The sequence below is a fragment of the Falco peregrinus genome, chromosome 4, assembly GCF_023634155.1.
Source record: "Falco peregrinus isolate bFalPer1 chromosome 4, bFalPer1.pri, whole genome shotgun sequence".
NCBI classification, from domain to species: Eukaryota; Metazoa; Chordata; class Aves; order Falconiformes; family Falconidae; genus Falco; species Falco peregrinus.
Window position 1 is genome coordinate 23,427,657 of NC_073724.1, and position 26,864 is coordinate 23,454,520.

Consider the following 26,864-nt stretch of genomic DNA (forward strand, 5'->3'; position numbering starts at 1 on the left):
GTTTATTTCTAAGACATGCAGATCTATTATCTCTATAAAAAAATATTTCTGTTTTATATCTGTTGGGCAGGCATGGATTCCACAAATGGATCTCTCTGCCTGCTTCCTATTTTGCAGCTTAGTTTCTTTAGACCTTCAGACAGAAATTCCTACAAGACTATACAGATTGATGCATTCTTTCCATCATTAATAAAACAAAATGGATTGTTCCTCTTTTTTCAAAAAAATCAGAATCCTTTTTCTAATGCTTAAAATGTTATCTTTTAAATGTTGCATTCTAATATTTTGCCTAAATAGCAAAAAGCTGTTACTGGATTCCTTTTCTAAGACTAAATTTTATATGACTGTAAGAGACTGTGCCCGTGAGACCCACCATCACCATAGGAGATGTATTGTCTCAACATTGCTATGGCAAGAAAGTCATGCTATCACCAGAGTGAACGATCTATACATTGTTAAGGCAGGAAGATAACATAACTGCCACAGAAGAGATTTAAGGCAGGAAGATAACACCGCTGCCTTAAATGCAGAGATTTATCTACACATTGTTAAAGGCACCGACTGATGCCATGGAGCAATGAGGGAGGATGATCCTGCATAACTTAACCAAACCCCTGCGCATGTGCCCAGACTTGGGGTGAGGGGGATCAAGGCGCCTGAAAGCCCCTGAGGAATGTTGGGCACATACATCATTGCCAGGTGGAAGGTGTGGTTAAGCAGAACAGTGTGTAACAAACTCTATAAAAAACAGAAATAACATCGTGCGGAACGTTCCCCCACCAGACTTGGAAACAATTCAGACTGTTGGGATGCGGCAGTTCTGGGCTGGTAGCTATTACTGTGAACGCCTTCCTTCCTTCCTTCCTTCCTTCCCTCCTCCCTTCCTCCCTCCTTCCCTCCATCCCTCCTCCCTTCCTCCCTCCCTTCCCTCCTTCCTTCCTCCCGCCCTCCCTCCTTCCCTCCTTCCTTCCTCCCGCCCTCCTTCCCTCCTTCCTTCCTCCCTCCCTCCTTCCCTCCTTCCTTCCTCCCTCCCTCCTTCCCTCCATCCCTCCTCCCTTCCTTCCTTCCTCCCTTCCCTCCTTCCTTCCTCCCGCCCTCCCTCCTTCCCTCCTTCCCTTCCTTCCCTCCTTCCTTCCTTCCTTCCTCCCTCCCTCCTTCCTTTATCTCTTTATCTCTTGTTCTCTCTCCCTTTGAATTTGCAGATTTATTGTTGGGCAAAGAAAGTTCCTTGTCTCTTGACTCCATTTTGAGTCTTAATTCTGTTCCTGAGAATACAAACAGAACCACGCTCCGGTCTCAGACTGGCTTGCGAGAATAACACATATATTTGATTGAGTTTGAGAGAATAGTGTAGTCTAACCTCCAGAAAAAGTTTGCCATTACACTTCATTTCAGTGTTGAAGACAGTCTTCTGTTCAGTTTTGCTTTTTCATTAGACTGATTGACTACACGTGTAAGATCAATTGCTGCTTCTGAAGGTTTCCCACAGTCCAGATGCTAAATCTGTATGTTCTGCACATCAGTCTAACATGAACTATGCTCAGTAAAAAGAAATTCTTTTATTACTACTTGATCCCTCAAAGAGAACTAAATCTATCATAATACTCACTGGATCAATCAGACCTTCCAAAATTTCTGAGTTTTGAATACAAATAGCTCCACCACTTCTTTGAGTCTAAGATATAGGAAAAGAAAACATATCTCAAGCAAACTGTACATCTGCTCTTCCTATGGTCTATTTTCCTTTTCTATTTTATGTATTCCATTCACCAGTGGCAATAAGAGCTTCTTCTCTCGGTGCAGTATCAAAGTTCAACACTGTTAGAATACCCAATAACTGCTTTTCTTAATATGCTTTATTCTGGGACTGTTTATGCAACTTTTTTAAGATCACATGCACTAAATCATTTATACTGCATGGAATTCCTCACTCTTTTACAAATATGAAGTAGAAGGAGAGCTTACTGAAGAAATATATGGCATATACCCTTGTGTTAGGCCTTGAGGTGAGGTGTGAATTACTCTGCTAAACAGCACATGTATGTACTGTACTGAAAAAGCTGCTTCTTTTATACATATTCTGTTCTGTAGCATCTGCTTTCAGTTAGAAACAGCTGAGGTGAAAAAATGGCCTATTTTACAGTGGATATAAACATTATACACCAGTAGAGGTTTTTTATCCTTGCCTGTATATTATATACAGGACAGTATATGTGCAAATAAGAGGATGTATCTCAAATGATTCCTCAGCATCATACAATGTAATGTCAGGTGAATCTGCCAACAAAGCCCTGGGTGAGAAACAATCAAAGGGAGAAAAAAATAAATTAAGGAAAAAAAAATAATGATAAAAAAATCACTTTTATTCTTAGATTTTAATTATGAAAGTTTAGTTAGGAGGTACTTAATGAACCAAGAAGAAAGAAAGACTTTGAGTATTAATCAAAGCAGTAGCTTTCAGTACAATAGTTTTACTTTTATAGCAAATATACTCAAGAATTCTACAGTGCATATCAGAATGTTATGACATCCAGAGGCACATTCTTGCAGGCAAAGCCACCCTGGCTAAACTGCAGTATTATGAATGTAAGATGTTTCTTAAAGAGTTAAACAACATGGTTTCACCGTTTACCTTGGGTAAAGTAGAGGAGGCCAGTGTGTACTCACTAGCTTCTCAAACAGATGAAACTGACAGATACTAACGTTTCTTTGAAAAATTATGTCAGTCAGGGTTGAAAGGACACATCAGCTGTGTACAAAAATCACATTTAAATCTGCAACCTTTTCTTGTTTGTTTATATGCATGGCAGAATTCATTTAATATATTCTAGGGTTTCAGTTTTCATTTCTATACATATATGAAAATGGCAACATTAATTTTAACCTTTAGCAGTTCTACCATTTCTCATTTCCAAGTGCTAGAGGTACAGGAAAATAAGCCACCAGAAACTAAAACCAAAAAAGCTGATTATGCCCTGGCATTTTAAATATTGTTGTTACCATATAGGGTGGCTTGTTACTTCTTGAGCAGGTCTTAGAGCAACCAATCATTACTACTCCTGAAAATCCGATTAAACCAAATTCATATATTCAATCAAAATGTTTAGCAGCTTTTCCACAACTGTACATTAAAATTAATTTCAATTACATAGAACTGTTTTCCTTATACAACTTTTAAAATTTTAAAATTGGTACTATGACATTGATATAATGCACTTATTTGGTCGATATTATAAACTCCAACAGAGGTGTTTATTGATAGTAATGGAATTACAGAACACATTGTAAAATACAGAGAAAGAGACCAGATCCAATCCCTAAATCCAATCTAAAGAAAATTTAATATGTGTTTGTGCTGCAAATAATAGCACTTACAATAAAATGTCTTGATTCTGAGTAAACCAACAACATTGTTAAAATGAAGCTTGATGGAATATGGCCAAGGTAGATACAGAAAATACTGAGAATGTCAAGAAAAAGACAGCTTTCATGATGGGAACAGCCACATTTCATAGACTTCTTGACTTTGTTTGGCTGAGCATTTGTTCAGAGGTAAATCCAGTTTTCTCAACTATGGTTATTTAAATTTTAAGGCCATTGTAATTTTTGACTGTCCTTTATACACATTAAAAATGTATTAAAGCTTATAGTTTAGTTACAGATTTAAAGGCTCCTGCCATGACTTAAAACACTGAGATGAAATTATATGAATGAAAAATGCCTCATCAGTTTAAGTTCATATAATAGTACCTACTGGTAGGCCTACATTTTAGGAAATAGAATATAATTGAAAAGTTAGGAAAATGCTGGTTTAGGTGGCTTCTGTTTCTGCTACAAACTTATTTTATTGCCAAACTAATTTGACAAGCAGAATACAACCCACATGTAAAAATCCTCAGAGCAGCACCACATATGATATGCAATGCTTTAAACTTTTTCTGATTCCTTTACCGCATATTGTTACACTCTTTTCTGTGTCAGTGTTCTCCTTAAACTATGAAAAACTATGAGGGGGTAAAAAGTTGTCTCAGTAAAAAACCTTAAAGATCTTCTATTCAGCTCATCTACGTTGAAGTCTGCAGTGGCAAAGCAGATGCAAACAATGTGCAGCTGGTATAGGTCATAATTCAGTTGCACAAAAACATGTGGATTATTTTCGTCATTATTTTAAGTTTTTTCAGTAATTGAAGGGGGAAATATTTATATTGGAACAATGTAAATGAAGGACAAAATGAAGACTGAACAGCTTAAAGGCAAATCTAAAGGAAGAGTAACACTTTCTGCTTCATATTCATGTTTTACATGGACTGACATCTTTCTGTATTGGACTGTGGGGTTTGTAGCTTCTTTATACCTGCACTTAATCTAATTTCTTTTTATAAACTTTCTCAGTAGTTTTTTATTTTTCTGATATAGCACTTAAAATCATTTCACACTTTCTGTGTATCAGATATAATATCAGCTGTTTCTTCTGGCTCTGCTTTTACATGGGCTTTTGATTTATGAAGGAAAATAAAGATTCAACATTTTGTTAGAATGTCAGCTTTTGAGTGCATAAATGTAAATGCGCGTATTAATTTTAGTACAAAATCATATTAAACTCTACATGCAATATTTTAACAAGTATAATTTTAATGACTGTTCCATCTACCCATTCTGAACAGATACTAACACCTTATTATATGTTTATAATACGGCACTCTAAAAACTAACATGGACATTATTGAAGACTGAGTAATATATAGAAACGGTAGCTGTTAAATATGTTACTCAGTGTAAACAAATAAATAAACCAATCCCTTCAAAAAGTAGAGTCTCCCTTTGAGGTAGCAAGCTGCCACTTTGGGAACACACAAGTTTAGAATACAGACTGTAAAAACTACTCAATTCATGAAGAAATGAAAACTGAGACAGATAAGAGAGAAAGAGAACTTCTGTTGAACTTTTTTGTAAACAAATGCAAAAATAAACTGCTGTGCTTCTAGTAAGCAAACATCTCTGCAGAAACATTTGCCTTTAAATCACCATCCACTTATTTTTCCTGAAAATTTTGCCTAATCATATGGTTTGAATCTTTACAGAGTAAACAAGAAAGGGAAGCTTGTAACTGTGGATTGGGAAAACTGTCTCATCATCTGAAAGCCTACCATGTCTCAGAAATAGACACTGAGAAGTAGAATACACTCTTAAATCTGTCTACTTTCATGAAGAACTTCTTCTATTTAATATATTTCTATTTAAATATTCTGATCTAATTTTTTTTGCTCTATGCTTCTTCCACCCTTCTACTTTCTTTGTGGGTGTCTAAGGCTGAAACCACAAAGTTCTGATCCTACATTTTCTGAATTCTCACTGGTATCTATTCTTTCCATACACAGCTCCTCAGAAAGAACAAATTATGTAATCAGATTGATTTTTCTCTTCAAAGTCCTGTCCAAGTGTTAATTCACAGGAGCTATTCAAAGAAAGTGATCTATAAATAGATTCTTCACCTCACTTGAATGTAAACTTTCAATTGCATGGAACATGGCTTTTTCCTATAACCTGGTATTTACAGAGCTTTATTGTGTTGTGATTAATAATTGAAACAGCAAATCTTTCTAAATTGTTGTTGTACCTGAAAGGACATGTTAGAATGTTATCTTGTATGAGGTACAAAGAAATAATGTGGAAACAGGAAATTTTCCGTATCCACATTCTCATTTATTTCTTCTTGCTTTTAAAAAAGCAAGCAGTGCATACAAGTTTACTGAGATGTGTTACCTTACTAAGCTTTCAATCCAAGTTAAATATATTTCTGTATTTTCTTTGCCTTCAGATTTTTCAATCATATTCATAAATACAGAAAAGATATTTAGTTATACAGAAAATGAACTATTAAGATAGCAAAATGAGGCTGCTTTTTAGAGGAGGCATGATTCTAATTAGACAAGTGAAAAATATCTAGGACAGGTCAATAAACATGAATACTTCATTCTTTTTTACTGGACAAATTCAAGAGCCTTTTTTTAAACATATATTGCCAAGAAGGTAATTTATTTCCAGAGGAGAAAACTTAGAGATGCATGTATATAATGTCTGAATTTTACATCACTGCTTATTCTGCTTTAACATTCTGGAGAAAAGAAGGGAGGGGAAGGTGTGACCTAAAAAAAGTGATTGCTCCTTTTCATTGAATCGAATTAGAGCATCTCTATCACCCAATTTTTAAATATTCAGAATATGAGCTGATATTGTAAGATGAGCAGAGAGAAGAATCTATCTTGAAGCATTTCAGTGACTGTGTGATGAACTAGATTTATTTTTGTTGTTGTAAGCATTTTAGAAAAATCCTAAGAGATGTTCTTACTCCATATCTCAAATGACACATACATACTGCAAAGCTATCAGTGTTGTATTGTTTGGTTTTTTTTTTTTTCCTGTGTTGAAACAGGATGAAAGAACATGCCTGATTTTCACTGGTGGCTGCAAAATTTAAGTGCAAGGAAGTTTTGCAATATCTAACAAATGTATTGTTTTCCCCAGTGTAATTTCAGGACAATATTTAAATCTTCAGTCAAATTGAGTCAAATCTATGGTCTTACTTTTATAACTGTCTTTTTGGATGATATGTGAAAGTGGGTTTCAGAAGAACTATCCAGCCATCCGAGAAGTTACCTCTTATCTTTGGAAGTGTAAATGCAGCTGAACAAAAGGTGCTCTGAGCTGTTATCACAGTTTGGAGAAAAAACTATGTCATATAATTATTTAGATGCCATTTAAGTAAATCTGATCTGGTCTTAGTCACTGAGTTGATTTTTACCTGCAGAGGATGTGTTTAAGACACTGCAGAATTACAGTGGGTTACCTGTCATACTAAAGAAGAAAATAGCCATCTTGCACTAAAATATAAAAGTGCAAATCTAGAATGAATCTGGAATGTAATCTCCTACAAACGGACCTAGGCACAAAATAGAGCAATCATTGTATTTAGGAAGTGTAGGAATATATCAGTAGTGCAACAGTCAGCTTGATGTGCAGGTGTTCAGTCTTAGAAATTTGGACCTTTCCATTTAGTTCTCTTCATGTTGATTGATTCATGACTCTTTACATGCAGGAGTTTGTGAATGTTGAACAAGGCCCAAGTGAGCCCATTCCCATCTCCAGGATTTCATTGGAGATGAATCACTAGTTAACATTATGTTACTTTTGTATATTCCTTTTCTCCCTGCCATCAAAAAACAAATTTGCAGAATTACAGTATTAGAGGAAAGGAGGATATCAGCCCTCCTTCCTCTCCCATTCCCACTCTCCCACATCACATGTCTGTTTATTGTTTGGTGGCTTAGTACCATTTTGACAGAAGACATGTACAATATCTTACCACTGTTGTTATGTACTAGATTTTCTAAGAGCATACTTACAATGTAAAAGTCTTCACAACATGCAGTCACCAGTTTCTAAAATCTCAACAGCTAATTTGGCTTAATTCCTAAGGCAGCAGAATGTCATGGTCAAGAGGTTTCTTTCTTTCATGTGTGTGTGTGTGCGCGCGCATGTGTGTGTGTGCGTGCCTGTGTGTAGACAACTCCCTGGGCAAAACCACCTAGACACAGTGACGTAACACCGTACACATGCCCATCAAGGACCAGAAATGCCCACCACCTTTTAGAACATTTCAGAACTGCTACAACTCCTGTGAAAGCATTCAAATGCGTCTCCACTTGTGGGAGGAGCCCAAGAGAATCCAGCCTCATGAAGGGCAAAGGCCCTTCAGCCTGTGGGCTCTGCTGCTCTGCGCCCCAGACTTACTGACTGAGGGGACATCGATGGATCAAGGGTGGCAATTCTTTCTGTTTTCTCTCTTTCTTTCTTTCCTTTCTCTCTCTCTACTTTGAATCTTTCACAGGAATAAGAACTTGCCAAGACTTTAGGTCCTCCTGACACAGGTTAGGGAAGTTTATGATAAAATTAATTGTTGTTTCAACTTCTGGAGAGCCTGTGGGTTTTTTGCAAACAGCACAGAGTATTATAAAAGATCACCTCTGCCCCTCACCCTCTGAGCGGGATGGGACACAGAATTTCTCAGCTCTGTAGTTATGTGGGAAACAGTGAGAACATCACCATCCACAGTTTAAAACCAGGGTCCTAAAAATTGTGCTTTTGAAGCTGTATGACAGTATCTGCCAAAGAACTACTTTAAATTGTTTCAATATGCAGGTTGTTCTTGGACTGAAATTGTTAGTCTGAAGGGGAAGGGTGGGCTCTGCAGAGAGCAGACATGCAACTGAGAGTATCTGACTGTCCCAAAGAGTGTTACTGATACAGCTTTAGGCTGGTACAGCCTATACTGTTGGTGACTGCAGTTGATTGTATAAGTCTGATTTTGCAGCAACCTCCTCTTGCACAATGAATTTGTGTCCTTTCACTGGACTCACTCCAGTAAATCCACATCTCTCGTACTGGAGAGTCCAGCCCCAGCCCCAGCACTCCAGATGTGTCTCCCCAGGGCTAAGCAGAGGGGTAGTAGGATAACCTCCTTTGAGCTGCTGGACGTGCTCTGTCTAATGCAGCCCAGGAGGCTGTTGGCTGCTTTTGCTGCAAGGGCTCACTGCTGGCTCACAGGCAGGCTGGTGTCCACCAGGGACCCCACACCCCTTCTCTGCGTTACTCTTTCCTGCCACCCCTGCCCCACCCCCGGCATGTGCTGGTGCCTGAAGCTAAATTATTCAGAGTAGCAGAAAGTAACAGAAGGTAGCAACAACATAAAAAGCTGTTATTACATAGCACATATATCACGTACCTTTCATAATTCAACGGTTTTGTTTATGTATGAAAGTGACAGCACCATCTCTATTTACAGATAAAGGATATCACCAAATTTATGCTTACAAAGGGGAAGAAGATATTAAAATGGGGGACAATGCACTCAAAAAGGTTGTTCCACAAAGTTAGAAATCAACTATATTAAAACAAAAACAAAACATATAGAATAGTACTGAAACATCCTAAACAAATTTAACTTCCTAATACCAAAACCAAAATACTGTCTTATACTGAACAAATAAGTTTTCCATTTCTATGGGAAAAGCAGGCTGTTATCTTGAAAACACTGAAATAAATGAGCTGACAAATAACAGCACGCATATTAATACACTCAACACAGACCTCAGCTGTAGCCTAAAGCATTATCAATGACAGAGCTGAAGGAAAGATTAATAGCTCTGACATCACTGGAAGAAATAAGTAATCATCCCACCATTCTCAATAAAACAGTCTATTCAAATATATTCAGAGAAGGATCCAGAATTTTACATTTTTACATATGAACCTAGAATTGTTAATAGAAATAAAAAATAAAAAGAATTTTGAAAATTAAATACTTAAGTCATAGGTAAAGAAAAATAACCTCATAATCAGGCATTCTGTTTTTCTATGATTCTGCAGTCTGGCAGTGATGAAAAGATTAAAATATTTAGGAACAGAATTTGAGAGAAAATCCTTCATGAGCTATAATCTCCTGTTTTCAATCTAGTAAAAGCAAATGCACACGAATCCAGTGAAAAACATAAAACATTTTCCATGAGGCCATTTAAACTGTCACCTAATAGAAGTTCTTAGATTGTGTTTAAGAATTCGTATCATAATGTGTGAATATTATGTTTCTATTGCCTTGCACTCTAAACCTATCCCAGTAGGGGCATTGATGTTATGCACTATGATGCATTCAAACAGAACAGTGGAAGAGGTCAGATTTGATGCCAGCTGTCTAATCTATCACAATTATCTAATTTTAAACCCTCTTGGCACAAAGTGAGGGAAAATAAATGTTCTATTTACCATTAATTTTCCCACTGAACGTAGCCTGTTGATAAAGAAAGCAAACAAAACCCAGTGTAAACGGATAATAACCTGGCACCATTGATCTAATTCTGAAGGTTAATTAATCATACACTTGCCTTCAAGAAAGTGTTACATTACAAAGAACCTTATTTCTTGCTGACTTTATCAGTTGGGTACTTCCTCCCCTCAGCACACACAGCCAAAGCAAAGGCTTCACTTTCAAAATCTTCTTAGAAGCTCAGGTTAAAAGTATGCAAAATATCTATAGTTCAGTTCAATTATTCATCATTGCACGTCTTGTATTATTTATAGCAATGACCAGAATAGCGGTAGTAGGCTGGTACATATGCGTAAATTCCTTCCATAGTACAGTGCACCGGCAGGCAGTCAAAGGTCTGCTATAGGAGAATGACTTTCATTTCAGTGGCAATAAATCAGTGAAATGAGAATTAATAATTTCTATCCATAATGCTACTCCAGAATTGTCTTCTGAAATCATTAACCAGAAGAGCTCACAGTGTATTGACTCAAATTACTTGTAATCATGAATTGGATTTTGTTCTCTAAAAATTACACTTATTAGTTAAAGCAGAATGGCATGTATATTACTTTCTCACGTAAGTGTTCATGAAGGGTGACATATACCTTAATAATTCAATTATACGCATAACGTTGCACCTCTATGCCACAGTCAAATAAAGATGATAGGAAAGTATTTCTGACAACATTTAATTAATCAACAGACAAATAAAACAATCAAACATCTGTTAAAAGACACCCAAGAACCTAGACCTAATTTAGAAATGTGATAGGGGCACACATCCTATAACTAATGCAAACATACTGCAGGCTACAATTCCCAGACCTTATTCAAATCAGTTAAAAGCATGACACTTTTCAATATTTCCTTCTCAATCAGAATTTTAAATAATATATTTATATAATATCAGTTTGCAAACCCATTTCTCCATCCTTCCTTCATTCTAGGGTTTGTTGGTGTGTTTTTTTCCTCCCATGTCTATAGCATATGGATATGGCTTAAAAAATTCTTTATGACACAAAATCCTTTAATGCTTTTTTTTAATCTTACTCCACTGAAATGACTTGGAGGACGGTATGAACTAGTTCTACAGTCACATGCCTACAGACGCACCCAGTGACTTTTTTTGAGTATATTTATCACATATTGACTTTTCTCCCCTCTCTAGGAGATTTGTTTACAAGAAAATAATCTTTTTTTATTTTTTAACCATATCCGTGCTGAAAAAATCTGTTAAAAATTGCCATTACTTCTGCTGTCATTTCACCTTAGCACCTTATGATCTTTTCAGTATGATTTAGATGTATGATGCATCATCAGTCTACCTAGAACATTCTTGTTCCTTCTATAGCATGGCAATAAGGAGCACTGACCCAACTAGATGGTGTTTATTCAGCTTGCAATGTCTTTCAGATTTAATACGTAATCCTTCACCCAAAAGCAAACAGTCGTTTAACGGCCTCAGACAGACCTGCAAAGTGTTTGTTGTCAGCACTGCTGCATTCCATTTCATTTATGATATTTTACGGTGAAAAACTGACTTCATATTCTTCTAAATGCTTGGGCAATAAGGGGAGGAGAAACTGGCTACAAGATCCTGCGCCACTATAAAGTGCATTTACTAGTAAGAAATTAAAGGAGGTTTAACACTTGTTTTTCCTGCCAAAATATATTTAAAATAAAGAGAAAAAATTCAAGCAACCCTATTATGTATTAACCCCATTTATTCATTATCAACTATGGTGTAGGTCCAAACAGACTTTTCTCACATTAGAAATACAGAAGTATACTTAGCAATAATCTAGGTCATGTAGTCTCTAAAATGACAACAATGGGGGGAAAATAATTGTATAGGTATTGTCTACTTAATAAACAGGGCATAAACTAATTTTTTCATCATCATCACAAATAAGATATAGCTGCAGTACCTCTAATCTTGCCAACTGGCTAAAATTAGGGTGAGACTTTTTTCTCCCCAGTGTCTTAACTCTAGTGCTTTCAGATTTGAAGCTGGTTTTAATGAAGGAGAACATTTCAAACATTCTTCTGTTGTATAGTGCTTAATTTTTCGCAATATTAGTGATAATATTCTTGTCCTCTAACAGATAAAAATCTGTTATTGAATTTACTATGAAGGAAATCATAGTAAAGCAAGAAATGTAATTTGTGGTGCAGTATTTAATTAAAGTAAATGTTAATTCATTAAATTTTGTATTAAGTTTCAGCAGTACACATGGAAGTCACTTGGAAGATCAACCACTGATTCCCTTATATTTATCTATCTAATCTATTATACATATTACAAAGAGAGAGAAAGCAAATATTTCATCATGATTTATGACTTTAACTTATTAAAGTACAACAGAGAACATATGTCTGCATGCTTATATTTAAATATAAGACAGCAGAAAAGTGCTGAACAATGCCTGAATCTGACGTTCATCGTTCTAAACAATATGTGTTTTAGTAGTTCCAGAGGAACTCATCATTGTAATTCACTTATTTTCTAGCCTAAATTTTAATTTTTACAATAAACTTAGGAATTTTTTAAAATGAAATGTTGTGGAATGTACCAAGCAATAAGGTACATCAGTCCTGCTGTCTGCATTACAGGCTGTACTGAAGATTGTCTCCTGTACGTTGCAGTGCACACTGCTGCCCAAAACCGTAACTACCCACCTTGGCTTTGAAGGCAGCAGGGCTTCACTGAGGGGTTGGAGCCTTAGAAAGGGAAAACATGCAGAATTTTGGGAGAAAAATAAGCACTCAGACACACATTTGCATGACATACATTTGCAGCATCACACGCAGTCTGGGACAGCCATTGGACAGGTCCCAGGTCCCTCAAGGGGCTTCTGGGAGCAGGTAAAGGGCAGGAGGGAAGGAGAGCTGGACCCCAGAGCTGGCAGGCAGCCCAAGGGCACGTGTCCAGCTTCCACCACCCTGCAGTACTTCTGCAACCACAGCTCCCATGATGACAATTTCCCACACCTCTTCCAACGTTGGAGGTGCCCTCCTATGGTGAGGTGTCTCTCTGCAGCCCCCAGGCCCTGCCCAACCTGGGCTGCCTGCGGCTAGTTGCCAGGCTGCTTTCCTAGGCCACAGCAGGTGCCTTATGCTGCTGCTCAGCTATATTTTCTCACTTTACTACTGCTTCTTTCCTTTGTAATTCCTGAAGCAGTCTTTTCTGAACTCTGCAGGCTGTCCTTTTCCTCAGTGACCAGCAACTGACAATTAGTGGGTTGGTTTTTTTTTTTTCCCAACTTGTGCCCATATTTTCAAGACTTGTGCTATTATCTCATTCTTAAATCATGTATCATGACAAGAGACACCTGCTACCAAACTCTGGTTCACAGAGCCACTTTTCTAGCAAGTTGACTGACCACGGCTAGACCATCACACATTTAGCATATGACAAAGTCAGCAAAATTTTCATCTGTGGCCTGTTACTAGCAAAGGAAATAATGCTCCTTCTAGATCACCATGATGCAACAGTAGACACCAGGTGACCTTCTTTCCGCTAAATGAAGAACTGTGCAGAAGTGCTAGCTAAATACTAGTAAGGTAATTTCTACATTATCACTGTACTCTTAGTTTGTTAGATAGCTCAGGTGGTTCCTGAACTGCATTTCATTGTGCAGTAAACGTGTACTATAGTAATGTGAAAAGTATATCAGATATCCACTTACAGATGCTGAGATAACTGCCTGCATGGAATCAAATAGCTATACCTTCCAGTTGTGTGACAAAACCATCATTTTCCTTAAGTGAAAAAAATGAAAATTACAGTTTCTGCAGGAATGTAATTATGTCACATTGTGCTATGATTGAGCTCATTTCTGGAAGTCAGAAAAGCCATGAGTATACATAATATCGTGCCTCTACTTACCCATACATTCACTGTGAATGAGTATACATTATGATTCTTAAATTTCATGAACCCAGTTATAATCACGTGTATATGTTACTCCACAATACAGTATTCCATTTCTTTTGTAATTAAAGGGGACAAGAAACTGGGTAATTTGAGAAAATGATCATCTATATTCTCCAGTATGGATGATCCCAGAAACAAGTGTGAATGTCTTCCCACACATGGGTTTCCATTGCTTGCGATTATCACAGACAGTAAAAGCTAACAGAAAAATAAAGATGCAGCTCTTCTTGTAAGTCCAGTTACTATTGATACTTAACACTGACTGTTGACCAGTAGCCTGTTTCCAGTCTTAGGAAAGCCTGGCTATATAAACCACAATAGCATACAGTACATTGGAGTTATACCTAACTGAAGAGATGTCAGAGTTTACACATTAGAGTTACGATTATGCATAAACTATATCTAAAAGCTTTATTCAAAACTGTATTCAAAGCTTTAACACAGCAACATTTAAAAATGAACATGAGAATAATTATTGGTTCAGAACACTTGTTTTCTTATCTCTCTTAATATGGTATAAATTATACACTTTGAAATAGCTGTTAAGTCAACTTCCAGATATAATGCCAAAATGAGATTTATCAACTGGACAGTAAACTAATTTCAAATTATTTATGGGAACTCAGTACATTATGAAATGTTCATACTGTATAACCACTTTATCAAGGCAAGCAATGAAGCTTACTTTCTAGCTTTTACATCAAGACACAGGAACTGTTCATGTGATCAAAAATTACTACTTACCTTGTATATCTCATACGTTATTCACAGAATATCATTCTGACCTAGTTATTGGAAAAGATGCAGCTATGCTGAGAGATTTAGGTCACTTGTCAGTTTAACCTCTTGCTGAGTACATCTGTTTAGAAGGGGTGGTGGGGGTGGTGGAGGTAATTTTGCAGTAGGATATTCCCAACAGTATCCCTATCCACCACTGAATTCTTCACTTACTCTGCCTCCTCAGCACAGCAGGTGTAGCTGCTTCCAGCAGGACTGAGTTAGCTACTAATGGAAAAATTATCTTCATCATTCAAGGCTTCCACCTGCTTTTTATGTCTAACTCATCACACCAGCTCTGGATATCTCTTTTCTTTGCAAACATGGTCAGAAGAGATGAGCAGCATTAACACACCAGAGTTCCTGAAATTTTAAATTGAATATCACCAAATCTTTGTGGATTGCATCTAGAGATCTAGGGAGTAGTCTGCAGACTCCATCTGGGTTACTTAAAAGTGATGTAGTGAAGGTGTGGCTCCTTAATATGCTTCCACTCCTGATGCTGATACTGAATTAATTGAACATTCACTTACTGTAAAAGTTTTTAGGTATTTTATAACATTTTACATATAATATACTTCAGTTAAACATGTTGTCAGTGTTCATTATGGAGCCAGATCAGTGATGAAATAAAACATCAAGTTCATTTTGAATTTTGGGTACTGCAAAGAAGAAATTATTTACTGACATGATGCTTCCTTCCGTCCTTCCTTCCTTCCTTCCTTCCTTCCTTCCTTCCTTCCTTCCTTCCTTCCTTCCTTCCTTCCTTCCTTCCTTCCTTCCTTCCTTCCTTCCTTCCTTCCTTCCTTCCTTCCTTCCTTCCTTCCTTCCTTCCTTCCTTCCTTCCTTCCTTCCTTCCTTCCTTCCTTCCTTTCTTTCCTTTCCTTCCTTTCCTTCCTTCCTTCCTTCCTTTCGTTCGTTGGTTTTTTGTTTTTTGGGGGTGTTTTTAGTTTTGTACTCCTTTGAAGGTGAAATTGCAAGACTTAACAGGCTAGTTAATTAATTAGTACAAACTTCACTGCTGACTAACCACAGCTTGTTCACTTAAAGTAATAATTAAACTGAAAACAAATTACTGATTTATCTTGTTGAAATAGTTGTTTGTGGCACAATTCAAGTCTTGTCCATAGATAATTGGCCCTTTATAAGACAAAGAAAACTGTATTTTTCAACAAGTTTCAGTGATAATTTTCATTAAGTGCTAACATTTGTCCCAATTAATTATGCTGTCATTAGCTATGTATTGCATTAGCCACATGCTTTTCTTCTTGCCTTGCTAAAGTGCCATACTGTTTTCTTTCATGTCTTAGTCTACTTGGAAATAAAAGAATCATATATGAAACCATTTATATATGTTTATACAAACATACATATGTAGCATATTATGCCTAGAAAAGTACCTTTTGTCTTCTGTGAATACTTAGACTTTGGGCATTTATTTATAAAGAATCTGATTTGTCTTAGGGCTTTATCATTAGAAGACAGGAATGATTTTAAGACTCTCTGTTATACTTTGGTCTGTCTACTGTACTAAGCTTTTTTTGCAAAGGGCTTTTGTCATAGCTGCTCAATGGAGTTTCATGTCACTTTTACGTGTGCTTTATAACAGTATTTTAGGTTGATGTAGAACGGAATACATATAGTGAATTTTTCGAGATTTTACTGTGTTAGAGGTGTTATAAACTGAAGTCTTACAACATAATATCAAAGAAGAAAAGCATATTCAATAAATAACAATACAAAATGTGTTCATAAAAAATGGCCGATACAATACGACAGCAGATATATACCTTCCAGGACTGATTTCCAACCTTTCTAAACACTAAAAATCAATTATAACATTCCTGAACTGTTCAACAAACCGTAGCCCTCTCAATAGTTTTATGAAGAGGGAACTAAAAAGGAGAACCAGTGCTGTTAGCAGAAGAACATAAATTATTCATATATACAAAAGTATTCAATTTAGAGAGAAACTACCTTCCAGATTTCAAAATCTGTAAAGAAACAGTTAATGAAATTACTGTCAGGTCATAAGGAATTGTAGTGTGGCTGGAGAAATTAAATAAAATCTGTATTAGCAAGTTAAAGGGAAGAAAGTTACATGAAGATCCTTCGGTTTAAAGCTTTCGCAGCTCTTGTTCTGCCTATACATTAATGTTTGTTTCCTTTACAAATCTTGTTATGGTGTGCACAACACAAAAAGTAGAGACTAATTCTCACCTGTGATTGAAGCAGAACACAAGTGGAGAATTCACCTAAACCAAATATACTGTCACAGTATTCCTGAGTCTTGTATGGAGGTATAAATGAGAAATAAGATTATCTTGATATTTTATATTTAAGAAAAACTGAAGAATATAAGTAGAAATTGTGATAAATGGAAATTAAATTAGATGGCACCACATTAAACAAGCTTGGTTTTTTGGAAACAAAAATTCAGTCTCATTATTTTATGAGCAAAGGAAAAACAATGGATCTGATTTATCTGATATTCAGTGAAGTGTTTAATGTAGTGCTATCATTAGCTGGGGAAGTTCTAGAAAAAATTAAAATCTATATGAATTGTAATGTAGACTTTCTATTTGTTTTGAATTAGACTATTGTAACTTCTGTGAAAGGATAGCAGTAGGCAAAAGCTTTAACAAAAATAAGAATTTTTAAATCCTACTTTATGATTAAGCAATAAGTAATAATACAATATAATATGATATAAAAATAAGCAATATAGTATCAGGTAACAAAAAATAATAACATTAATTAAAAATAATGCAATAGACTTCATTAATATATATGTGTATGTGTGTGTGTATATATATATATGTATGTATATATAAAGGAAAGGGAAATAATTAGTGGTGATGGACTTATGGATTCTTTTGTTACCCTCCAAAGATTAAGCAGCACCAGGGAACTAGCAGTAATTGTGTAATTTGAATTCACAGAGCACATAGACTATGTAACTCAGAGGAGAGGTCTGAGCCAATAAATACTGTGATCTTTGATGAAAAGCAGTTCTCACCCTTATTAAGGCACCTATTTTTCTGAGAAGTACGCTAGGAACCTTTTAAAAGTTAAAAGCACAAGCTCTCATTTTATGCTGTCTCAGGAAGATACAAGGGATGTGTTATTTGGAGGATTTTTGTAAAGATGTTATTAACAAACTATTTCACATATAAATTTTGAAAATTGCCTGATACTAATCACAATAGCATGGTTTACACTTTGGGGACATATTTCTCTCAATAGCTAAAGCAATCAAAAAATGACAGGCATGATTAATGGTTAAGATTTTATAGTCCCCTTATGGTGAATCATATACAGCTTTTCTATGATATTCATACTTTCTCTTAATCAAACCTGAAAATAGTAGGAAAGACGTATGTGACAGGTTGCAAGTTTCAGTGAACTTCAAAGGCAATCATACATGTAAAGGCAAGATTGTTGAAACATTTTTGATGTGATAGCTTTCGGGACTGAAAGGCAATACTTTATAAAGGGAAGATAAAAGATATTTATACATGTAGTTGCATGAGTAACAGTGACAGAAGGAATTAGCTTTCGGTCAGTCAAGTAGTCTTTGTTAAAAAGAAGAATGAATACAACAAAGTATGATCTACTGGGTTTTGCATTTGTATCAGTTTCCTGTTCCTGGGACAGTTAAAATAAGAGAAATGAATGTCGTCCAGCATCTTCCTAGGTAGTTTGAGTAAGATAGGAAACAGGCCTGCCAACTGGTTATGCAAATTTAGTAGGTATTTTTTTAAAAGCACAAAATCTACCAGTCCATATACAATTGCATGGGGTTTTTTTTCCTTTTTAAAGAAAATTGATCATTTTTACTAGCAAACAGATTGACCACCACTTATTTAGATCAGTAGTAGATGTCCAACAGTAGAATTGACCATCATAGTGGTAGAAGGCACAAGATCTTAGAATCATAGAGGGACTGAGATCTGGAAGACATCATATGTAGGATTGAGACATCTGAAGTCCCCTGAAAAAGCTCTGCATAACTACTTATCAGCTAGAAGTCTACAGATATTTCATGGTTTTGCCAGTAAAAATAATTAAAGGTAAGATTTTGCTGGAAATTCAGACACCTAGTTTTAAGAGTCCTTAATATAGGTATCTACATGTGGAACACATCTCTTATCTCCCATTATACTCAGTGAAAATTGTGGCAGGAAAACTGCAAGAATCCAAAGACATTGAGATGGCAAAGTAGAGGTTCCTACTTTGGAATAAACTGACTAGCACTCTAATCCCACTGACTGTTGACTAGAGCCTATTATTGTAGCCTAGATACCCAGTTCACTTGTAGACAACTGAATTTAGTTGACCAGCTGCAGAGCTGAAACCTACCTTTGCTGATAAACCTGTGTTTTTCCAAAGGCTAGAGGACCTGCAGTAACAAATGTTTTGAAGAGTTCAGTCTGTTTTCTACTTTAAAACCATGGACAATCCGCATATTAAATGTCCTATTTCATTTATTAAAGGCTGCACAAACACTGGGAGACTGTCATATAATGCCCTGAGGGCACCAAGAACCCTGGATGTTCTTGCACAGCTTCCCAGGGCTCCTCCAACCTGCCCATAGTTCAGGACTCCATGTCAGTCCCCTGGGGCCACCAAGCCCTGCCCAAGCAATGCCACAGCGGGGCCAGACTCCAGCTGCCCACAGCCCTCCCTTAAAACAAGGTGTGGTAATGGTCGGTATTCTCATGTCTAACCCATTTATGGAGCCCTAATAGAATGTCTTCCCCACCTGCTCATCATGCAGCAGCTCTCAGGAGACAAATGCTACTTTCTTAACATGGAGAAGGAATCTTCTTTCCATTAACATGACATGGCTTGAGGGAAAAGATGTGCAAAAATCCCATTGCTCAGCAATGACAGGTTATCTCAATTTTTTAATAAGTGGAACCTCAAAACCATATAGGACTTGTTTTTCATATTTTTATATGAAAAAAAAATGGACCTGGTAATCTTTACTTATAACGCTGTTTACTAAAAAAAAAATCTTGTTTTAAAATAAAATTTGAATTAAAGTTAAAATTAAATTTGCATTAAATATTTTAACCGTCAAGTTTAGACGTGGACATTATCATAAAGTCTACTGCTGCATGAGCGTAAAATTTATCACTTACTGTGTTATGCCAAATTAATAAAAGTGTTTATGATAAAAATGCCCAGAAATTAGTGCTTAATCAAATACTATATTTTAACTATATAATGATGAAAATATCAAATTTATATATATATAACCTTAACTGCAAGAAAAAAAATGTTCATAATGCAGTTTAACTTAATGATAGATTTTAGAAATTAAGCTTTAGATAATAAGAAATAATAATTAACTTAAAAATGTTAATAACAAAATGTTGTGAAAATACTGATATAAATTCAGTGGTTTTTATATAGACAAGCTATCATTCTCCTTCCGTATTTGCACATATTCAGGAAAGGAAAAGTGATATGTTTTTTGAAAGGTAGTTATTAAGTTACATTAGAATTATTCCTCCCTTTATAAACTTTATTCTAAAGGAGATATGCAACATTAAGTCTACATAATGTGTTAATACTTTTTGTGTATATATAAAAGATATGTAATTTAAATTTAAACATCTGTTTTGTTTAGATAACACAGTCTACAAATTCCACTATTATTTTACTATTCAGAACTGATTTCAGATCACGGTCTGTAGCAAAGGTGATATAAATGGAGATACAGAATGTTAGCTATGAATATATTACAACATGACACAATAGTACTGAAACCAATGAAAAACTCACACAGAGGAAAGATTAGCCCTTGAGAAAGCAATAAAAGTACTTCTGTAAGTATGATTGAGAATAAAGAAATACCCAATATTTTGAAATAACATACTGACAAATATATAATAATGTAGAAGCAGAAATTTTAAAAAATCATATATAGGAGAGGTATGACATTCCTGTTTCCAATAAATACAGTGGTTACAAATGTTACCATATATTCATATATTTATAGTCAATAAAATGATACAGAATGAAGTCTACTGTGTGTAAAACTACAAGTAAAGATGGGAAAAGCCCAGGAAACACAATTTATCTATTTATGTTCTCTTTTGTTTACAAATAATTCTAAATTAAAGAGTTTTTAAAGATTTAGTATTACCTTTATTATTTTCATCAGTAATTCCTAGACATATTTCTGTTAGTATAATGCACTATGATACAAATCACCTGCACAGAAGTGGTTGTTTTGGAAATGAAGTTTTGGATGAAAAATCTGTTTGTGTTTTTATAACTATGTATTTGCAGTATCAATGTATTGTAGAAAGATACAGCACATGTAAAGCCTAACACATTATGAAAGTGATATGATGCTTAGCTTTTTCTTTCTAATAGCTTACTAAATTAATTAAAAAGACTATATAAATATATAAAGAATATTATTATGCAAACTATGTTTCTACAGGTGACAAACAAAACACACAAAATAACCTGAGAAATATATAATTACAGTAAAACTAGCCAGCAACTTGGAGTCAGAAAAAAGTACTGAAAAAGTAGTTTAACCCATCAGAGCATTCCTTGCTGAAGGATAATTTGGTGACAAAGGGGTCATGAGGTTGGTTTGAAAAAACAATGATCTATGTAAAATACACATTTTCCTAACTATGCATAGGTATATGTTATTTTTCCATTGCTTGCATATTCTCTGGAATATGGAAAGGGGATATTAGATTAGATGAAAATTTTCACTTTGGATTGAGAGTCAGTATTTTTGTATTGAAAAGAGCATGTCAGATCCCTAAGGTATTGAATGTGGTTTTGGTTTGAGTACAGTTCCTACTTGTATTATTTTAAATTATATATACTCATATCATATGGGTAGAATCACTCAACAGTTATACTTTTTTTTTTCCTGAGAACTTGCGATTATAACCAGTCTCATTAATAAGCAAATTATCTATGACTGGCCCTATGAAGTCCTCTATTAAATGACACAGTAAAGACTTTTAATGATGTATTTGCTCTTTAATAATATGCCATATTTATCAAACTTTCTTTACATGCACTCTGGAAACATACTTGGTCCTAAAAAAAACCCAACAGTAGTCATGTTGTATTCGGCATAATCATTTTTTATAGTCTCCAAATGACACAGTTTAAAAGTAGAATGAAGAGGGGTAAGTGGCAAGAGTAGTAAAAGAGTAATTTTGTTTGTGACTATGCATGTTGATTATTTGATTAATGGGAACATGTAAAATGAGGAACACAGAGAACTGGATGTGCAGATAAATGTGCTCTCTGAGGTATAACTGAAATCTCCTCTACAGTAGTTTCTTTCAGTTAAGTCTGTGACTGTGGAGTGGTCCATTTTCCTGAGCTCATCTGCTAAACTTCAAAGCTTCTTGCTTTCTGTGTATTGTTTTTTTTTTTTTCAATTGAATTGTTATTTCAATTGATGAATTCATGAAACATGAAGAAACGATGATCTCCCTGTTTACCTAAGGTTACTCCTGCTAAAGCACCAATAGTCTCCACAAAGAATCAAAAGCTGTGCCAATAAAGACATTACAGAAAGAAAACAGAGAAAGCAGCCTTTCTAGCTAAAGTATCTTAAAGCAATATCCAAAAAGAAGGAGAAAGGAAGGAATATTCCCATCTTCCTTTTAGTTTTGTTTTTATCTTTCATTGCATCTTGGTCATTGTATGTATATATTCCTAAGTCTCCTTCTTGGCAGTGATGCTAGACAATGATGCTAGATTCCAAACAGAAGTAAGTAGTATAATATAGACTATTGATGTAGTCCTATGCAGATGGCATCACCTATTTACTGTATTTGCATATGTTCAGTTCCTGTTTTGCCGAAAAGAGGAAAGACAGAGTTATTAAAGCTGAAAAGATCTGCAGACAAAAAGCACAAAGAATGGCTTTGCTTTTTGAGGTAGTGAATGTGTAAGGATTAGGATGAAAAAGTCATAGAGAACATAATACATTTTATTTTTCCGTAATGAATACACTGCAGATTATGGGCACAAATTGACTGTCTTGAAATAATTTCCATTCTGTGTCATAAGTGCCTCCCTTTCCCCTGTAACAGAGAGCTCTCTGAAAAAAAAAGACAGCCTGCAGTATATATTGCCAAAACCAGAGCCTACGTCATGGACCAGTCAGAGCAATTCAAAGGAGAAAATGTTTAGTTCTCAAGAGACCAATGAACAGCTTCAGGTGAAAGATAACGTAGCTGGTTGGTTGGTTAAGTAGCCCATTCTGAACTGACACCAGACTCATCCCTGCTAAAAACACTTAACAAAAAATTTAATAACTGATGGAGAGTGCTACTGCATTTTTTTTTTCAATAGCCACACCAGCAAGAAAGCTGGTGAACTGCAATGATTTGAAGCATTGTGTTTTGCTGCTGTTTATGTTGTACAAGGCCAAATGGATGGAAACCAGGACAGTTCAGCTGAATTAAATGGTATTAATTAAATGGTTCTGGGTTTCATTATGATATTTCCTATAGAATTTGCCACATTATTGCCCTGTCATATAAACAAGACTTCTAGAATTTTCCAATCTTATCCCCGTTAGGTACTAGAGATGGTATTGGTTGGATGTTAACCTTGGTGATACATGAGGTCACATGCCTTGTCTTTCTCACAGCTGTGTATCTACTGAACTGTAACTGTGATTTTTTATGCTTTTGTTAATTCCCAAGTCTGTATACTTTGTTGTATATTCACGGATTTCTGTGTGACCATTTAATGCAGAATATTAAAACAACTTTAGGAGCAGAGCTCAAGATCCATAGCACTCCCCCTTTAATCCTTGAAGAAAGTATCTTTATTAGTGGGATATGTTTGTACTTGACCTCCCATTCACTGTTTTTTCCCAGCCATTTTCTTACGTATTTTTTCATGTAGTGATTCATGATCTATAGCAGAGTTTTAAGTCTGATTCTAGTCTAGATCTTTTATAGACTTCACAGAGATATGAATAAAAATCTCTTTAATTAACAACAACAACATGTATTCTAATTTTTAAGGAATAGTGTATTTAATTTCACTGAATGTGATAATCTCCTTTTCCTTCACAAGCTCTAACTGAAATGAACTGACCCTTTTTCTTGTATCGCATTCAATGATCTCTACACATACTGGAAGTAGTCCAGACACATTTAAAAGACTAAAATAGAAATTGGTTTGGGGGTTTAAACACCTATGAATTATGACAAAACTTAAACAGATCTTTTGATTGTACTGGAAGCCAATACCTAAGTGCTGAGCATGCTTTAAGGTTCAAAATGATCTTAATTTAGCTGACAGATTCTAATGATTAGGTAAAACATGGTGTAAAGAAGCACTCTATAAAATTCTCTGAAGGACCAAGATTAAGATTTGTGCTGTCTAACGCTAGACACTAAAATGTGTCCAAATTTCTAATTTAGTAATTTTCAGCCTTTTTGTTATAATCATGGATAATAAATAGGCACTATCAGGGCCTTTTAGAAGTAGCTGGCTGATGTGAGATTTGCACTTAAAGATGACACCAGCTGAATGCCAGAAGAAAGAATCTTCTTCTTTCCCCTGGCATTGCAATTATCAGATTATTATTATGTTTGAAATATGCTTCATCTGGTATTTAAGTGGCCTGTCAGCCTTTATACTTACAAGTTTCTGTAGTTTCCCACTATTTTCACTAACAAGAACAAATAATTTTAGCTTGCAATTTTTGAATATGCAGATAGGAAAATTACTGGAATAAACTTCAACTCCTTTGAGAACAGGTTTCTCAGTTAGGCTGTGGACCCTCTGGCCCTGGGGATTTTTAGAACTCAGCCAGACAAAGCCTTCAGCAGCTTGAGCTGAGCTTTGAAATTAACCCTAGTTTGAGCAGGAGGTAGGATTAAGTGACCTTCAAAGATCTCTCCCAACCAAAGTTTTTCTGTGATTTTGAGAATGTCAGCTCTAGTAAAAAGATCCCAAGGGTGTCGACTAATAAAGAGCAAAAAGGATGAAATAGAAGATAGGACTTTTGCTGCATAATTATTTTCATAAAGCAGAATATTTATGTAGCTTTTCTTCTGTCTCCCTAATGTCCGAAACATTCTACTGCCAGTGAAACAAGAAACTGATAAAATTACAATTTTAGCTATAGAATATGGCACAGAATGAGATTAGATATATGCTAATTAAGTCAGTTATGTTTAAAGGCTTTCTGCAGTGTGTTGAATGTAATTTGAAAAGGAAACTTCTGCTCTTTGTTCTTTTCTGTGAGTCCTCATGAACAGAAGAAAGGATTTTCATTTAGGTTTTTATTCTTTTAGTGGGGGAAGAAGGGGAAGGATTCAGTTGCAGATTGTAGGGTGGGTGAAATTTCCATAATTGACAATGTAGTATTAAAAAAATCTAGATATTATACTTTAAGAAGTGTCTTATTCTTAATCTATGAAAAAATATGCCAATTAATATTTACTTTTTTTTTATTTTTTCTGAAACATGAAGATGCCAATCATGATAAAAAATCTATTTATTTTGAGATTGTAGCAATTTAAAATAAATCAATAAATAATTATCCATTGCATTTCCAAAATTTTGACATCTTGCTTTTGATTTTTAGATTTTATTTTTTAAATACATAATGTTATTTAATATTTTAAACTAGTTTAATACAGCCACAAATTGTATTACAATGAGGAGAGGCTGCATCCTGCTGAAATTTCATATCTTTAGAGAATAGATATTCCTATCACTTCAGTCACTCCTTGTTATGAAGTATTCAAAAATGGAAAGCTAAGACTTGATTCAGTCTATCTATAGGTATTTAGTATCATCCTAGGAAAGACTGAAAGAAGCTGGGAAATGTGGAATTTCAGTTGATGAATTTTCCACTAGTAATACTGTGCTGAAGGGCTTCAGGGAAGTAGAAAGCAACAGAAATTGTGGAAAGACTATTTAACTATTAACTGAAAATGGACTTGACTGAAAAATTAACTTTTATTTGTATCTGTGAGTTTTTGGTTGGTTTTTGTTGTGGTTTATTTTCCAGCCCATCTCTGAAAGAGAACAGGGGAGCAGGAGAGGCAGTGAGGGGAAGAGAATCTAGGTACATAAATATTCCACCTTTGATGATCAGAATCTATGTCTGAATCCAAAAGCTAGGACTTGGACCCTTTTTATGGGTAACACATTGCAAATAAATTCAACACAACAGAATTTCTAAGCAGACAATCACATTCAATAAAGTTATGCAGCTCTGGGTCCTAATGAGCATACACTGGTGATTACCAAATAAACAGTTAGGAATTCTTGCCATATGGAAAGTTATCTTCAGTGTTTACAATGACTTCACCCAGCTGTCACTGCAAAGTGGCCAGCAGTAGAATTACTCTCTTTTCAATCTGTCAGGAAACTTCAAAGGCAAGATACCATCAACATGGATTATTGTTTTTCAGTATTACACCCCATAAAGATAAGAAGCTGTTGCAGTCACATTTAAAGTCTTATAAATTCTTAGAAGTCTTATATATATATATATATATGCTCATTTTTATAGTTAATCATTAATTTGAAAGAAAATGGCAGAGAGAAATACAGAAGACATAATACTGGTTGTATGTTACATATAACTTCTCTGCATACTCACAAAAAATTATTTGGCTAATCTTTGAGTGGCCACATGTTACATCCCTATGTAGCACCCTTGGTACATAGGTCACAAAAGACTTGATGGAGATTCCTTGAATCAGGGGTACTTTGTTGCCACAAAGGCATAGATTTTCAGCATTAGAAAACACCCTCTAGGCCAATACAGGGGACTAACACGTTTTTAATTCCTGGCCTCAAGTTGTTCAAGGTTGCTTGGCTACACTGGCAAAATTTAGTTTTGTGACAAGACCAGTATGAGTTCACATTAGAGTAAAAGAGGTCACAGTGAGAGAGTTAATGAAGGGTGGTAGGGCTGCAATAGTCTGGGGAAAGTGGGTAGGGGTGCTCTGGAGGCAAGTAAAGATATAGTTAGAAAGGAGTCCGTGGCAGTTTTGTCCGTGGCACTATTATTATAGTAATAATATAGTAATAATGCAGCTTAAGCAGTGTTAGGTGACTGAAACAATTGGGCTGATGTGGCCTCATGACCTGTAGGAACCCTTAGGTAGCAGACAGAGCTGTCACTTTCTCAGTCTTGCTCCCTTCTTTTATATTTTGTCTCCTATTAAGATCTGTCTATTTGACAACCTGCCTACCCTGTGGCTTGCTACTATAGCCTGTCGCTTACTTGCCTGCTGCTGTGAGCTG